Source organism: Aethina tumida, chromosome 3 (assembly GCF_024364675.1).
Source record: "Aethina tumida isolate Nest 87 chromosome 3, icAetTumi1.1, whole genome shotgun sequence".
In the NCBI taxonomy this organism is placed as follows: domain Eukaryota; kingdom Metazoa; phylum Arthropoda; class Insecta; order Coleoptera; family Nitidulidae; genus Aethina; species Aethina tumida.
This window is the reverse complement of record NC_065437.1, coordinates 32,441,118-32,460,132: the sequence shown is the minus strand read 5'-3', so window position 1 is coordinate 32,460,132 and position 19,015 is coordinate 32,441,118. Positions and strand designations below refer to the sequence as shown.

Genomic DNA, 19,015 nt, shown 5'->3' with positions numbered 1-19,015 from the left:
TGTCTGACAACGATATTTACGAGTGTCCTTTTTTTGGGAAATGGGATTGTGATCTGTGAACTGGACACTTTCACGTTTCCTTCATCTCCCCGAGGCATTACAGGTTTCTATGTTTATTACTTGGAGCTGCTTATTTTATGTTTGCAAACTGTCGAATCGGGGCATTCAAGTTTTATAGGAATTTTAGGGATTTCACGTAAATTTATTCAAAACGTTTCTATCAGTTCATGGACCTCGCAGCACTAACTTGGGAAGTTTATGGCGCATACAATGAGAATGTCTATAAGGCTCTAAAAGAGTGATGGGATAATAATAAACTTGAAATGTTTTTCTATATATCAACTCCACAAATAAATGTTGCTTTTTCTTGTTCGTTTATTACGTCTGATGATCTCTGTTAATTTCTTATTATTTCTTTTTTTGTCAACATATATAATTAAGGACAGTATGATATTATCATACTAAAAAGTACAAAATTTCTGTTTTGGAGGGTTGAAGGTACATTCATATTCTCCAAAGACATTTTCCCCAAAAACAACCTATTTGGCTTACATGTTACCCGCCGCCGCAAAATAATTAAGCTAAATGGCCCTTGTTTATTTCCGTTTCCAGTTGCTTATTCAAAACAAGCCCCGGCTCCAGCAATGCTCCATCTTTCACGTGTGTACAGCGCTACACACTCATTGCCTCATATTTTCAAATTAGTGAATTTTATTATTGTCTCATTTAGAGAACCCGCCTGCCCCTTTTATGAGTACTAGAAATGGGGGTCATGCAGTATTTTGATTAGCCAGATTTTTACTGCCGCATTACAAGCTGTAAAAAGGGGTTTGCTTCAAAGTTTTTGCGGCGCAATGAGTGTTTCTATAAGAGTGACGCTATTTTTAATTGTGCACGTAGTAGCTGGTCCGCTTTTATGACAGCCGTAAAAGTTTGTTTTATTCGTTAATTCGGTACATTGTCGAAAATAAATTTTTAATGGGACCAGTTTATTTTAATGAGTTTAATTTCAATCTAGTTGAGCTCAGACTGTTAATTAAATATTTATGCAACCACTGATTTTGTGCCATAAAAAGGTAATTAAATAAACAAATAAAAGTCACAACTTTAATATTTATTCTAATAGACAATAAAAATTCTAATAAACCTTAAAAATTCTCGTGCATTTGAATATGACAAAGTCAGTAATTCGAAAACAATGTCGCACGTCAAGTCAATTCCCCTATGTGCATAATTCATAATAAGAAGACAAGTCGCCCTATTATTGATTAAAACCCATGTAATTTTCATACCTAAGCAATCACAAAAGCATCTATAATTCAGGATCAGTGTCATTGTGAAAAACGGGGTCTCCGATTGGGGCCAATGTGTGCAACGCTCGGGAGCAACATCTGGCTTGATGTGGGGCCTTCTCCTGGGCAGGAGACACACAACACGTCCCCATTAGTTCTCGCCCCGTTTCTATGCCGCTCCAGAGAGCCGGAGGTGCGCTTAATGTTTGCTGCGTCGGCGACGTCTCCTCTGGGGAGCGACCGTCGCGTCTGGACGCCTGCACGATGGCTTTGTGTTTACTGTAATTTGCCTATTCGTAGATACGGATGCAACGGCCTCTGAATTTTGCATGCGGAGGTAAATATACGATCAAAGTTACACACCTCGGTCGGATGGGACCCCTCAATTTTATTTATTCATGTCTGATCTGTGTCTTTTGTAGTTTAGGTTTTTTATGTAAAATGTTTACTGTAACATTGTTTACATATTTACAATGGGGCTTTAAATATGCAAAAGAACAAATAAAGAAATTTAATAGAATGAAATATGTCCACTAATTTATGTGCCTTTTTATTGGTGATACATAAAAAAAGTCGCAGAGTGGAGTATTTTTTGAGTCGGAGAGCAGAATATAAAGTGCAGTATCACCTGCACTCAAAATATATCTTGGATAAAGTGTCTCCCTACACAATGTAGAGGAATTCGCTTGGCTAAATTTATGGAGCTGTAAAATTTTTAAGTCTGTCGGAAGGAGAAACCAGAGGTGGATAGTTATTTCCTTTAAATGGGAATGCTTTAAATGCGACTGTAAATAAACAACTTTGCTTCTATTTGCAGTTACTTTTATCACCTACTTTCAATTTTGTCTCACCGAAAAAAGGCGAAGACAAGACTGGAATTTTTTATATTGTGATTACGTGAATTTCCAACTTCATTGATCTAGTAATAAAATAAATAAATTTCATCAGCAGTTACATACTATTTTTATTATTATTTCTTATGTCAACGGATCTTGTTATTCAATACTAAAACAAAAAATTTAAAAAAAAAAAACATGTTTATTCGTGATTTCCATTTGGTAGTCAGGAAGACATAAGGCACTTACTAAATAAACATGGGGCGCCGATGCATGATGGATTGCGCCTTAAATCAGATTTAAAACAGCGAAGGCAGTAATTTAGCAAAATCGGTATTCAGGTGGCACGTCACTGTAATTCGATGTCACACGCGTGTACGTATTTATAAGCAGGAAAACAATATTGAGGACAGGAAATATTCAAATGTCTAAGGGATTTTAGGGAGTTCCCGGGATGATTTACACCAAGAAGGGGGAACGCCGGGAGATGGGACTAGCGGAGCCCCCTCGCACGTAAAAATGTACTACAATAACATATCTTATTCACGTTTTATTGCTAAAGAAAGTATAAATTCATAGCTACGACGTGAATTCAGATGCTCGAGATCTTTGTTACAGTTTCGTTTAAAGTTTTTGAAACGGCTAAATGAAAAATTTTTTAATAAAATGTGTCAAATATGGCCATAATACTTATTACATATTTACATATTTTTTCTCATTAAAAACTTGAAATTCTTAATATAAGGTTAATGATACAAATGGTTAAGAATGTTGTATAATATACATATAATAATATATAAAATAGTACCACGTCAGGACCAAATTTAAATTCAGTTCAATGAAGTGACGATTAATTGAATATTCAAAATATATATGGGATGTCATATAATATTAAACTGGCATTGTGCTCATTTATTTTCTGACTTATTCTTAGTAATTTTTAGTTGTCAGATAGTCAAATTTTATGCTTATCACTGATTTGTATGGTTCATCTTTTAACAAGATTTGTTTTAAATTATTATAAGCCTTACCTTTATCAATTTTTTCATTTTCCAAAACCTTGTAAGCTGAACTCGTCGCTAGGACAATACTGAAGAATAGCACTCGGTGACATTCATTCATCTTGAATAGTTCTCACGAAATGTTTGTCACAACCACTCACTACACTACGCGATCTGAAACAAAAATAGACCATTTTAAATTTCATATATTAAAAATATAATTATATATTTTATGTACAATTAAGCAAAAATGTTATAAAGTTCATTTTTTACTTTCATATTTATTTCATTATATTGCTTATTTATTATTCCTTAGCATGATACATATTTAATGAAAATTGATAAATAGGAGTTTTTCATGGTGTATGTAATTAGATATGTAATCTAATATAATTAAAGATATCCTGTCTAAATAATATATAGCACAAATTTTGTCAACATTGATGACATGTAATGCTGAAATATGTATTATAATATATAAGTTAATAAATAAATACTTGACACTATTAAATATCTGCAGCATGTACCTGTATCTAGATTACTATCTATTTTTTTATAAATAGATAGTGAGGAAAAGTTCTAACCCATTATATATGTACCATCATGGACACCTTCACCTAATTAAGACATTTCATTTTTAAATTTTTAAATAGTCTGAGCCATCAGGCAGGGGACTAAATAATTAACACAATAAAAAGGCATTTTTTAATATCAGTGAAGCAGAAAAACAGACACCTATTGTATCAAGCGTTTAAAATTATTTCAAACAAAATCCGGGGATTAACTTTCGCCTATTTCCTTTCCAAACACTCGACAGCCAAAGAAAAAGAAAACAACAGACAAAAATAGTTGTCGAAGTTGGACAGGCGGGCGAAAAAACCGAAAAGGAAAACGGAAACCTTTCAAAGAGCTTAAGGTAGAGCGAAATAACAATCTATTAGGGAAGAGTGGGATTAGAACAAGAAGTTAAGAAGCAGAAACGTTAAGAGAAACACGGACATGCATTTTTAACTTTCATCTTGAAGCGTTTGATATCCGATTCTTGTGTTGTTTTTTTACAGCTGTGTGCATCAAGACAATTTTAACGGATCGGGTAATTTATAAACTAAGGAATTATTATTATTTTAATTGGCATCAATTATAATTGGTAGATAGATATACATGCAGTATCAATTAATAGGATCCAGATTTAAATGTAGACATAATGATGGATGATAATCAGTATAACCAATCACAACTCCAATCTTACTACAAATTTAGTTATTCCAGAATTATAACCGTAGTTAAAAAAGGATGTGTGAAAATTATAGATCACGTCAGAAAGTTCTGATTACTCGGTTTTGATTAATTAAGTTATAACGCCGTAGGGTTCGCATTTAATTATCTATCTCCACACATATCTGTTATTATTCGCTATCAAAGGAATATTTTATCGCAACTAATTATCATAATTGCCATTATCATTTCGCATGACGTCGCCTCAAGAATTGATTGATGGGCGAAATAATACAGTTAACTTGGCATTACGAGCGCCAGTGCCAGTCGAAAACCTCGATCGTGAAACAGAGGGAATATATAATAAACACGGACGCAATCGATGCATGCAACACATCATATGACGTATGGAAATAACAAATTGCCCCGTAATGACAGGCGATTACTCACTGACGCACCCGATTTTTCACGGCTCGTAAATAAGCGGTGGTCCTTTGACAGGATCGCCACTCCACGCGACGGCCCCAAATCTTTTTTGCATCCTTGGCACCGCCTTTACGAATACATTAGTGGGTGATATGGTGGGCGATTAGGATGATGCTGTCTGTCGATGTGACGAGAATGATAATCTTGTTGAATGTCGAAGACTTACTTTTATTCAATATCATACTTTTTCGATTGTGATATTGCTATTTAATCTATTAGAATAGTTAATATATTTTTAAAAATACATTGCAAATATATTTAAAAAATATATATTAAGATTTTTCTTTAGGTTATATATTAAAAAAGCAGAGTTTCATAAATAATCAAAACTTCAATTACTTTAAATAATTGTCCAAAATTTGACCATCAAATCTTTCATCAGATATTTCAGTCGCTCTGTGAAAACATAAAGAGTTGAAAATTGAAAAAGTTTAGGTAAATGTACGTGGTAGTAAAAGTACGTGAGTCGTGAGTGTTGTACACTAGGTTGGAATTTTAATAGGGACTTGCTTAGTTTCTGAGCGAGTTATTAAAGATTTAAGGATATTGAGGTTATAAAAGAAAACTTATTAATGCATATGAGTATTTGTTTTAATAAAATGTCTTCTTCTTATTTCAATAATTATATATTGATTTGAAAGAAGAAATAAAGTTGAATATGAATGAATAAAATTTATGTACATGTACATAAATTAATAATGAGGTAAAATTAAAATGAGTAAAAACATCATTTTTTAAAAAAATCATGAAAAATAATTAAAACAAATGGCGATCCGTTTGGCAGGTCCTTAAGGAGACCACCTCGAACCTTTTAGCAAATGACGCATGAACAAGAGGCAACACATTTATCCTGCACCCGAAACCGCCGCCAAGTACTCCTCGTACGTCTGCTGCGTAAACAGCGGGTGTTCTCCCCCTTAATGCGGACACAAACGAATATAAATGACAGTATCGAATGGCAAATCTGGCTAATCTCTGGCCCTCCGCAGTGATTATCCCGCGATTATCGTCCCGGCGTCTTGTCGGAGTGCAGACGTGCCTGGATAAAGGTTATCTAATGGTTCAATAAGAAACTTAAATCTTACTTTGGCCACTTTCTGGCCCGACGGTTCCGTGTGAGGGGACATTATACGAGTATGTTCCACCGCCTGGCCCTGTCTTCTGTTCAAACCCCCGTAATGGATGGTGTTTGCGGCAAAATGGGACGTGGCTGAGACACCTGTCACGAAAAAAGGATGTAGTCATTATTTATACAAAACTTTGCCTAAATTGGCTTCATGCGGAAAACAGATTTTAATGTCATGTGCGAATGTGTCGTCGGCGACACCGGAAAATGTATACACGCATTTTTAAAACGAAAATATACTGGCATCAACAATAGAACATTTGTAATCAAGGATAAAATGTTAATGAATGATAAACGAATTAAAATTATTTTAAAAGAAAAAATTTAATTACTTTAATTAAGTGAGGAATTAACGAAAACATTTCAAAATTTTAAATGCGACTGCACAGGCATAGACTGACTGTCAAAGGACAAGCTTTAATCAAAATAATTGGTGGGTAATATACTGAAGTAGAGGCAAACATTTCGATATAAGAGTGTGCATGGGGAAGGTGTAGAAGTATTTTGCGAACATTCCCAAATGGAAATCCACTCCCGTACACTTATCTAGTGCGGTTTTGGCCCCGGTCCAGCCTTATGCCATGGCCAGCCGCCTCTACGTGAACTGGGGATTTTCCTTTGAACCCTTACCCGCGGACAAGAGGGCTCACGCTGCAAAGCACAATCTTCCACTGCATATTTTAGAGGTAAAACTTTCTACATCGATTCTATTACATAAAAAAGGTATTATTATTATTTTAAATTAACCATTACATCCTTATATATCATCGAGTATATATGAATACATTGTTTACAATTTATCAATAATCTTGTGCACGGTCGGTCAAAAGGCAAAAAAGTGATTCGGGAGTTATTTATTGCAAAGCATTTCCCAAGCAAAATGGTCTTTTTTCGAACTTCATGTTTATCATTATTTCATTTCGCACATCTTTCACCATCCTTCAAGTCGTTTCCTTTTTCTATTTATATCTGGTGTTTTCATATCTGGAACGTTGGTATCGGTGCATCTTCGCAGTCGGGAAAAACCGGCGACACACGGAAATTGCGGATGGTTATATATGAAGACAGAACGATACGGTCGTATGCTCCCGCATTTCCTGAAAAAAGTTATTTTTAACTTTTACTTCTCATTATGCCCTTTTTACATTGTGCATTTATCACTGCCAGTTGTCGCTTTGGAAGTTTAATCTGTTATCTATCTTTAAGTTAATTATTTAGATAATTAAATCAGACTTTTTAATTATATCAATCACTTAACTCGTATATGGGTGATTCAATCGGACGAGACAATTTTAATAAATCGTATGTGTCCCCTTCATAAAACTTCAATTTTCTTTTCACCCCTGGTAACATCGAACATAAAGCATCTATCTATTTACCAGGAAGTTTCATTATTAAAAAAATCATATAAGACACCATTTCAGGAGGAAACATATTACTCTCAGTTAAAACAGACATGATGCCCCATTTATTACGACATTCAGCCAATACTAAAGCCAGTAGATAGTTGAAAGAGTGGCAGTTATTAGAAATATTTGTCAAGGAAATCACGTACAGAGTTTCTTTGTCAAAATGAAATAAAAAGCAGTACTATAATAGATTCGTCCCGGTTTATGTCAGTTATATAAAAGTAATATTAATTTTATAAAATGGTTTTATTACCCATAAAATTTTTCAGACGAATGGAATATACTTTGCTTTTCTTGACGCCATTACGAAATTATTCCATCAAATAGCATTAGCTCCTTCAGTCCAATACTTTAAAACATAAACTCCTGATAATCCCATTACGCGCGAAATTCCACCTTTTCCATTTACTAAAACAAAAGTTTGAGTTGCCATCGAACATATGCTCGGCCGATTTCATATGGCGCAGCGCAGTAAAGTTTTATGACTCCCCGAGTCAAAGGTACTTTCACAATTACATCGGCCTGATGGCGGGAGTAAAAGACCAATTGACTTTTACGATATTCGAAAACTATATCAATCACGGCACAACTTCGTTACATCCCCCTACGTCATGCCATCAGTCTGATATCAAACAGTCCATCGAGCCACAACCCTCCCAGGAAGACGTTCCGAAAACATGAAATGTAACATAATAATAATGGAGGAAGTTTTCTAGCTTCCTATATTTTGTAGTTTGGTTTTTATCTAGGTTTTTCCATTGTTGTTTGTATTTTAGATTTTAAATTACTTTTTTAATGTGACTACTTAGGAAGCTTAGAGTCGTACCTCATAATCTAGATTTGTCAAATCCTGACAAAAAAATAAAAACTCACATAAAAGGCCATTTAAGATAAGTTTTATCACATTTTTGTTTACAAAACGAAAGATACTATTGTGGTGTGTAGTCCCCTCAGTCGGACGAAAATCACGATCCAAATAGTTCAGTTGGTTCAAAGAGGACACATGTCCATTTATAAGCCCACGCAATTAACGATAACCAAACAAAGGTCCAAAGGATCCGAATTAAAAAGATATCATTCATGAATGGTCCGATTTTAATGAAATTTCGAACACGTTGGTAGCATTTAATTCGCAGGTGCATTGCGTAACAATGGGGGAACTCGGATGAATTATATCTGCAAACATTGAGTGCATTTCACGAGCAAACGCAATCAGCATTCTTGCCGTGACATTTAGTAGAAACGGTGCGCATCATATCTACCTGCCACAAACAGCCGTCATCCGCAGACCGCAGTTTAGTCGACTTCATCAAGGGTCGCCTGACGTCTGCGCCGCCCTCTGTGACGCGACAGTTAATTTCGATATAATGCGACTGAATGGATTTTATACTGTACACATATCATGCCAGGATCACGGACCAAGTGCACGACCTTTGTTGATGGCGGATACATGCCTTTATTTAGATTCACTTCGATTTGCGTGTCATCAGAATCGTGGCCCAGCATTGATTATACTATTTGGTGGCTAATGTTGTGATGGATGGCGGCAAATTGATTACATTGATACGACTTACCGCATCACGGCTGCCACCATTAAAAATGGCCGCCACATTTCATCGTGTGGTTTAATGATGCACTGCTTAATCGGATTACGTTGAGCACCAAATCCCCAACTTTGGCGCATCCACCACATTTCTAATAGACCACCGTTAGCATTATTTTCTGTCAATACATTTCCTGAACTTGATATCGAAAACAGTCAAAGATCAAAAAACTGACTTACCGAAATTTTATAATCCATTAATCTTACTCGATGAGCAGTCTGGAAACAAACACTGCGTTAGTTACAAATATCTGCAATTAATCGAACTGCTCTAAACAAGAATTAATTATCCCACCATAAATTTCGTGCGCCAAGTAAAATTTATATTAAACTTTCCACACTTTCTACAGTGTACCGTTATATTATCTTTAATTACCAATTTCAGTTTGAAATACTTTTCGTGAGTGAAATAAATGCCCTCCACAATGCGCGCGTAAAAACTTAATCAAAGAAATAAATTTGCTAAGAGGAGACGAGTTTCTTTTTACCTTTTCTCGCGCAACTTTTGCTATTTTTCTTTTGTAAGTTTTCTCATTACGACGCTGAATTTGGAATTCTGTCAGATAATAGGGAAAAATAAAATGGAAAACGCCGGTACTCGTCTCATTGCATCTTGGCCGATTTTTCATTTTAATTGAACCAAAAAGTGACACAGGGAACAAAGGCAGTGAATTAGAAGTGGCTTTGGGTGGACGACTTTATGTAAAATTGTTTTAGGCCACTTTAACATCACTTTGCATTATACAGAACAATTGCCACTGCTATAAACGTGGAACGTTATGAATTAACAAATTTGTCAAAATATTGTCTTTTATTAGAACAATCATTTTTGCAGGTTTTATGTTATTCATTAAAAAAGTAGAGAAATTCTACTAGTATCAATTCGGACTTAAATGAATATATTTTTAAATTTGAGATAAACAATATCAAAAAATAAATTTTAGTCAATTATTCAACAGTATAATGGGTGCAGCGATTTACTCGTTTTGTTCGCCACATGTCATTTAACATATAGTCTACATTCTAACAATTAAACTTTTCTGTAAATTATGCAACAAGTAATGAAGTAGAAAAACAATAATTCTTGTATCATAAAATTGTAATTTCATTCATTCATTTACTACAATATTTTACATTACAAAAGTTAATATTTTTTTATAAGAACAAATTTAGCTTTGTATGACTTTTATTTAAATTAGTATCTATTGTTAAAGCGAACTGTGGTGGAATATTTATTAACTTGTTAAAAATAATTTTATATAATATTTTCCCCAATCTGTTGCAAATCTGAACAAATCGATTATCATGATAAATTTGTTTGGCCTGGAAAAAATATGGAATATTTTATTAATATTCATAAAAAATTAACAATAACGAAACTTTTTCAATATTTTGTGGCATAACCTTTGGCTTCTATCACAGTATGGCATCTTTTAGGCATATAATCTACCAGTCTCAGCAATGTGTGAACAGAAATTTTTTGTTACTTTTTCTGTATAATTTGAAGAAGTATAATACTGAGACGGCCTTAATAATTTTAGACGTATATTTGGGATCGCTCCGGGCAAATAGAAACATGGTGTTCTCCAGTATGCTCCTATATTGAAAACGATCCATTTTGTCCTTCACTTGAATCAAAAGTTCAATTTTGGATCGAGAAAGGCATCAAACCATAATACTTCTGTCACCATGTTTAACCGTAGGAATTTGGTATTTCACCATTCGATCCAAAAAAATCCACTTTCGTTACTCCAAAGGACAGTGTTTCCGTTTTTCCGTTCATGTCAAGTGAAATTATGTAAATGCCAGATGGGCTCTGTTTTTCTTTGACAGCAGAAGTTTTTTAACTGCAACTCGGTCACGTAGTCCCGCATCAATTTCTCGCTGTTCTGCTACTAACATCTAGACTAAATTGTGTCGAAATTTCCTCCATGACTTGTCTTGATGTTTTACGAGGATCTTTGAAGCAGAGCCTTGTTATAATTTTATTCATCTTGGGAGTTGTGTTTCGAGGACGTCCTGGTGTAAACAATTTTAAAAACTGTCTTGAATGCGGAATTTACACAAAATTTTCGAAACTTCATTCAGAGTAATATTTAATTTTACCACGTCACACATAAAGCTGAACTATTATTTTCCAAAATTGAAATGAAAAGTAAATATGTTTGGGTATTACTACGTTGAAATCGCAAATAAAATAATATATCCCACTTTTTTCTATGTCAAAAAATGTATCCGTATCATTGTATCTTGGTCGATTTCGTCAGTCACAAAGACAGCAAATTAGAAGTGGCTTTTCGTGGATGATTTTATATAAAATTGTTTTAAATTATTTTAACATCACTTTGCATTATTTGGAACAATATTACCGTGATTAACGCACAGAGTTAAGAGTTAACAAATGCATGGAACAATGCAATTAACAAACATTAAAATCAATGAATAATTCGGTTATTATAAAATAATATGAATCTGGTGTGCGCACATTTTATCAATTTTTATATTGATTTACGAATTTGTTAGCAATCAATTCGATTATTAAAACAAAACGTCCAAAACACGTAACATCAATAAAATTGTCCATTCAGTTTGACTGGTTGATTGCAGACAAAACCGCAAATAAAAATGGTCACTATTTCGGTTTTAATAAATTGAAACTGCTAGGAAACAATACAACACTGCTATCGGCGAAATGGAGATACCGTGATTCAGTTTTTGGCGAACCATATTTTTAAATCGTCAGACTCAAACTGATATTCAGGTATTAGCAAATCAGATTAACATCAATTGAATTTGTTTAAAGCTTTGGAAATTCAACTCAACAATTTTTACACATATTGGATAGCAATTTATTAAAATGGTAAATAACAATGCTTATGGACAGAATGCAATTTCCGTTTCATATTCATACAACTAGCAACTCGTATTTAAAATTTTTAATACAATTTAATTTTTCGGAACCTTTGTATTTAGTAAAACGGAGACGTGATATAATATTCTTCTTACTTGATATTATTCATTGAAAATAATTTTATTATCACTTCCATTGATTATTCAATATTATGATAATTTGGCTTTAGAAAATACTTCATCCCCAAAAACTTTTTCGTAACCATTGATAATTTCGCAGCAATTGATTCAAACAGAAAATTTCTTTTTTCCTCGGAGAAAGTGAAATTTATAAAGCTCATTTGTAATCTAATAACAGGAAGAAAAGCGTGGGTTCGATGTCATTTACTGATTGAGCCTGGGTCGACGGAACGGGTCCAGATTGCATTTCAACTTTTCCGTATCAATTGGAGGCGTTAAATCATCCGGATTAATGGCAAGCCAATACCAATAATACCAACAAATATAAATTCTAAATTAATGACACGCGGATACAAAATAACTCATGGTAATTTGTTTAATTGCTGCGGAACATTTTATTCGTGACGCGAACGTCCATTTCCTGTGACTTAAATAAATATAAATTTAATAATGTGTTATGGTAGGTAGCTAATATATTGCGGTATATCACATTTTCACAAATAATATTTAAACCTTGTACATTGCTTTTTTAATAAATTATTTTGACTGAACATTTTTTAATTGAAACAGTAAATTTTGTTATTTTTTTATTTTTCTAGAATGATGATCACTTACCCTGCTTACCTACACATATAAAGATATTTGTGTAACTTCGAAGTAAATATTGATTAAATGCTCTATTTTACGGCAAAGCATTTAAGTACAATTTACAGAGTTCTGTGTCTGGTGTATTCAGTAAACCTTTTGTGCATTGTCGTCTACTCTTGTATAAAACTATTTTATTAGCCAGTCCAACTTAAACTTTACAACTCAATGGCATGTGTTAATGTAGCGCACAACGTACGTTAATGCCTCATTGTCAGTTAAAATACCTCAATAAATTGGTATTTTTCTTCACGAACATATCTTGCGCGACGTTAAATAAAGTTTAACACAAAAGCGAAAGTAATAGTTGAATAGGTTATTTAGTTTTTGCATGGAGAAATGTTTGCATTGTTCTGCACGTCCATGAACAATGTGTAATGTTTCCATGTCTTTTATCCTCGGCGTTGAGTCACACTTTTAATTAACAATCTCCATCGTTTTGCGTTAATTTAATGTTTCATTTTATTCAACCAAATATTCATATGCGTAGATTATTAGGTATTTTATCATAAAATTTTGGAACCAAAACCTCTTTATCTACTGCTGCATAAAAACATTCTGACCGTCGGATCTACGATATCGTTTGTATGTTAAGCCAGTGCCTCATTGTAATACAATGGCGCACACCGCTCGCGCCATTTCCACAACGTTCACACGGGCCGTTTGATGCGCCCCGTGATTGCGTGTTTTATTGCGAACTGTCGGTACGCTCTTTCTATCCAACAATCCACCCAATTTTTCGTTCTTGTCCTCGTCCGTGTTGCACGTACTGAACACCACCTGCCCACTTCCTTAAATAAACTCCCAGACCGTAATTTCGGGAATTAAAAGTATAATCTGAAAGTCAAATTTTTTTCGTTATTATCCCAGATACAATGTCATTTCAACATTAAACATCTGACGTCTTTTTTTGGGAGATTTATAGATAATTACACAAACAGTACGAAAACATAGAATGCAGCAGCACGATAAAAACTTGGTTAGTTAGCAAACACTTTCCCCACGGCATCTCTAATTAAAACGAACAGACCAACTATTTCCGATAAACGGCAAAACATGCACGCATCCCCCGCTTTTGGGCTAACGTCTGTGTCTAAATATCAATTTAAACTTCGTAGTTGGAGAGCGGCATAGCTGACACGGGCAGAAGTTCGGCGTATGCATACGAAGGATATGAGGAAGCAGTTTTGCGAAAGAACAAGACTGAACGTCAATCCCAAAACCGTTTCTTGCTGCTTCTGGCTCTGCTGCCGTATCACACACAGATGTGCATTAAAATTACTTGGCACCGAACCGATGCATGTCCGCGATCTCAAATTAAACCGGGGTTCACCAGAGATCATGTTATTAGCGAAGTTTCAAGAAGTGATGTTTAAAGTCCAATTGGTAGTCGAATTGAATTAGTTTCATTTAATTAAACCGATTCAATTTTTGTTGAAAAAAATTTCAAAATTATTATTTGTTATTTTTAACAGTTTGTTTAACAGAAAATCTCTAATATCATTAATTTGAGCTTTGAGCAAAAAATAATTATTTATATTAGATCAATAAAGTTTCTTATATATCTTTTATTTAAATTAGGATTCTCCTCCAAAGAGTAAATGAATATTATTGGGGTTGTATTTTTTCTTTTCACATCAACAAAAAGTAGAAAAGCGATGTAATATGAATTTTAATTTCTTGATATTATTCAGTATTGTTTAAAAACACATTATTAATTTAATATTAATGGGGTTGTTTTAGTTTCCATGACAAATATGAAGTAATAATCATTCCAATAAAATTTATCATTTATTATTATTTAAATATATTAGTACAGAATCGTGACAAATTTTTATTAAACCTATTTTCTTATTATTTTAATAGTAATAGCGAATTACAAACAATTAGGTTATGCAGTAAACGATGTCACTAAATTTAATATTTTTTGTAAGATTTAATGCAGCTTAGTATTTTTTTTTCTATCTTCAAAAGGGATAAACCTTATAATACACATTTTTAATTTTTATATTAGTGACATTTTAAAAATCTAACGGTAATTTTTAACAAAAAATCGACAATGTAGCAATTAGCATCCTACCCTTAAGATTAAATGAATATTATTGGACTTATATTATTTTCATTTCCACAACTAAGAAGTATAAAAGAGATAAATCATTTTAAAAATATCATGTTAATTTCATATTAATGTGGTTGTTTTTTTCAATAACAAATATAATAGAAGTATTAATTGTTCCTATAACTTATTATTTATATTTTTTATTAAAAAAAAAAAAACAAATTTCCGATCAAAAGTTAATATATTATATTTATAAAATTGCAAAATTTATGACGTTATCTATTAAGATAACGTATATATATATATATATATATATATATATATATATATATATATATATATATATATATATATATATTAATATATTATATATATATATATATATATAAGAATGTAACCTATGGTGGCCCAAAAAAATTGACTATTTTTCCGTCCGATACTGAAAAATTAGTTTCTAGACACTTTAAAAAGTGTTCCCCAAAGTCGAGCTGTCAATTTTAATAGGTCCTCCTCATCTCAGTTTTCCATTTTTCTTCAGGTCCATATGGCAAAATCAATATTTCGTTATAACTTGATAGTACAGAAAATTTCTATTTACATTTCTTGTAGGAAATTGAACGCTCTATGAAAAAGGTATCTTACAATATTTTTCATAACTCTTACGGTTTAGAAGATATCGGAGGTTAAAATTTGAAGAATTAAACAAAAACTTCTTTTTTACTTCCAAATTTTATAACTCATAGATAAATAAATATTATAACATATGTCTTTATAGGAAATTAAATGCTCTACAAAAAAGAACCTTTTACAAGATTGCTACTTTAACCTTTTACAAGATTCGCATTCGAATAATAAATATTTTAAATTTATCCATTTAAGTCCTGAATTTTGAGATAATTCATTATCCATTTCAGAGAAGTGTTTTATTTATGAACTAATATTAAATATATCAATAGGAACAAAAAATAAATTTATTAAAACATAGCTGTTAATTATTTGATTATAATTATATACAAGAAGTGACATTTCAGGAGTATAAACTATATGTACAACGTATATGAGGAAAGAGAAATGGAAAAAAAAACACGGACACGACGCTAGTATGACGTGTTATAAAAAACAGAACTACAAACATTTGAAACTAAATTTTCAAATCCTCCAGACAAAAAATATTCGACTAAAACATTTGTGGAAAAAAAATTGAATTCATTCAAATACATTCTGAAACAAAAAATAAGACAAATTTTTATAAATATTTTTAAAATTTATGACTTAAATGGATAAATTTAAAATTACTATTAAAATTAGTACGCATTGGGATACGAATGCGAATATCTTCTAAATTGTTAGAGTAATCGATTGACCACAGGAGACCTTTTTTGTAGAACATTTAATTTTCTACAAAAATATATGTTGGACATTTTATCTACGAGTTATAAATTTAGAAGTAACCTAATGTACCCGTTTTATTGGACATGAGTCATTTACATATAATATACAAAAAAATAGATTTTGCAATAAAATACTTCAGTAAATTTAATAGTTTTGTAAAAACAAATGTACTTTAGTGCTTATATCCCTTTTATTTAAATTAGTATCCTCCCCTAGTAAAGTAAGTAGAGTAAATGAATGTTATTGGGATTGTATTATCTTTTTACCATAACAAATAAAACATAGAAAGGCGAAACATAAATTTTGATATCATTCAGCATCATTTTAAAATTGTATGGCATTGTGTTTCTTTCGTAACTATTATTGTAGAAATTATAATTACTTCAATTAAAAATAACAGTTTTAGTTAGTAATAATTTATTATTATTTTTATTTAATACGGTGGTAGTAGCACAAAAATGTGACTAATTTTTATTTTCAATTTATATATTATATATTCAATTTAGTGTTTTGTAACATTATCTTTATAAATATTTTAACTGGTGTTTAACTGCGTATTTTGAACCTTCAACAGAATAATGGATGTACGAATGTACTCGTTTTATTCGCCACATGTCATTTACAAGCGAAATACAAACAATTAGATTTTGCAGTAAACGTTGAGGTAGTAATCAGTGCCAGCTTATTTATCTGTTCAGTTTAGACTCGTAAACTGACAAGTGACGCAGTAAAGTACAATCCAATGCAATTCAGTTTAATCTGTTCGCATGGAGAAATTTCAGATGACTGGGTGATGTAAATGCATCGGGATCGAGTAGAACAAGCAATCAAATGCATTTCAAGCATTCCTTCTGTCTATTCATTAAATTTTGTTTCAGATAGTAATTGAATTAGTTACGCTTTTCATGGTAGCCGACTAAAGTTGTACTTGCGTTACAATTTACTTTGTATTAATTTATGATTTGCTTTGGATGCCGACCGTAAGGAATTTTAGAGGGAAGATTATGAATAATAATTTCCATTGTGCGAATTCATTTCGAAAGGTGTGCCGCTACAAATAAAGAATTCTTTTGCTTAACCGTTTAACATAAGCAGAGCTTGGTTCTTTGAAATCTTCCATGCTAAAAGAAGAGTAAATTACAAATTCCCTTTTAACATATTAAGAAATTTCTTGTGTTTGATTTCGAACTGCTCAACCAAATTAATTATCCAAAGGTCTTATCATTAATTAAAATTGCCACACAATTTTGTCGTACATTCGTATTTCCCTCCGACATTGCTGACAGTAGCACAGCTATTACGAAAATTCAATTTTCGGCAATTTAGTCTAATATAGAGAATGTGCCAAAGCCGCGGAAGCCAGAATTGTTTACCTGCAAAATTAAATTTATAATTCAGAATGGCATCAATAATTCATTCTTCCAGCGTGTAATCCGGGGCTTAGTCCTATAACCTAGGCTGTTACCGAGTGGTCAGTCTGCGACCGCACGTCTGCCTTCACCCCCTGGAAGGGTGCAGGACCAAACTCAATAATGATAAGGGTCAAGCAATTGAAATCGCCCCTCGTATTGCCCGCTAGATGCGGAAGTTACTCCATACACTCATCGTACAGCCGATTGAATTGCGCCGTAAAAACTAAACAACGCAGCGAAAAACGAAAACACAAATAAAACCTCGGGTTAGCCACTTTCATTTGATTTATAGGGCTCAATGTTATTTGAGGAATATATAACTTATATTATAGGGACCCTTGTTTTATTTGAAAAGAAATACTGATACAGTTTAAGGAGGTAAAACATCAAGAGGATGCAATTAACTAATATTGTTGTTTATACGTATCATTAAAAAACTAATTACCTACCTACCTTCATTAATAATTACAGTCAAACATCCATAAGATTTTAATGTCGCAGTTAGTGCTTTTGTTACATCTGCACTTTTATTGCTCAATGCAGATATGAATCGGATGCTTCCATAAAATAGCTCTCTTATAGATAGTAAAGTCGGCATCCCTTAAGAAACAATTAGTGTCTAGAGCTTTCTTATGTCTTGTAGCACTTACGGTGCGGCGGGAACGTCCAAGTGAGCCGAGGCTCTAATGCAATTTTCATTGGTACTTACGACGAATTAGGACATAATGGAGAACCGATATGCATCCGCCTCGTGCATCTGTTAAGCAGTTGCGATCATATACAATGTGAATAGATATGTTGGTTTTATGGGCTAATTCACTCTGCTTACTGACGCCATAAATTTGATGGTGATTACTACTAATTAGTTTCCGAAACTATCCAAGGAACGATTTCAAAAATAACTCATAAGGATACTTAACTGTCCATTATTAGTGTTTTATATGTAGTTGTTAAACACATTTATTCTAATACTGTATCAGAAAATCAATATGTAATATAAAAATGTGTAATGCGTGTAGATACAAAACGGCTTTTAGAAAGTAAATTTCTCCGGGACAAAATAAATGAAAAAGGGAAGAGTTAAATTAACCTAATTAGATCGAATTCGGTCAGTGATTTCCCATTTCGGTTGACATAAGCACATTTTAGATGATGTTATGTTTGTAAGAATTAAAAGACTAAAACACGATGGTTCCATTAGGTGGGAAGCGAGTAGAAAAGCGAGGAGGTTAACCGAAATCGACGTATCAGGGTCGGACTAGACTTAATCAAAATTTCTTATTACAACAATTTTTATACTGAGGATAATTTAAAAATCAACAAGAAATAAATATAACGTATATGCATATATTTGTGTATATTATTAAAACTAGTTTAGATTTTGATGTTTTAATTTTTAAGTAGGACAAAAGTTGCCTTAGGTCTTTTGGGTTTTCACGAACGATTAAGGTCAGCAGAAACAAAATTGGTCGTGAAACTTTCTATTGCATTTCCCTGCGAAGTTCACTT

General features: G+C 32.7%; 1 long non-coding RNA gene across 1 annotated transcript in view; it reads right to left on the bottom strand.

Moving 5' to 3' along the window:
• The window catches only part of LOC126265108 (uncharacterized), a 138,865-nt gene that overhangs the window by 18,451 nt on the left and 101,399 nt on the right, over positions 1-19,015 (bottom strand). The window contains exons 4-5 of the long non-coding RNA XR_007547653.1: positions 9,149-9,187; positions 3,160-3,303 (exon numbers count right to left, since the gene is read on the bottom strand). This is a non-coding gene — a long non-coding RNA (uncharacterized LOC126265108). The remainder of the gene's footprint in view (positions 1-3,159; positions 3,304-9,148; positions 9,188-19,015) is intronic.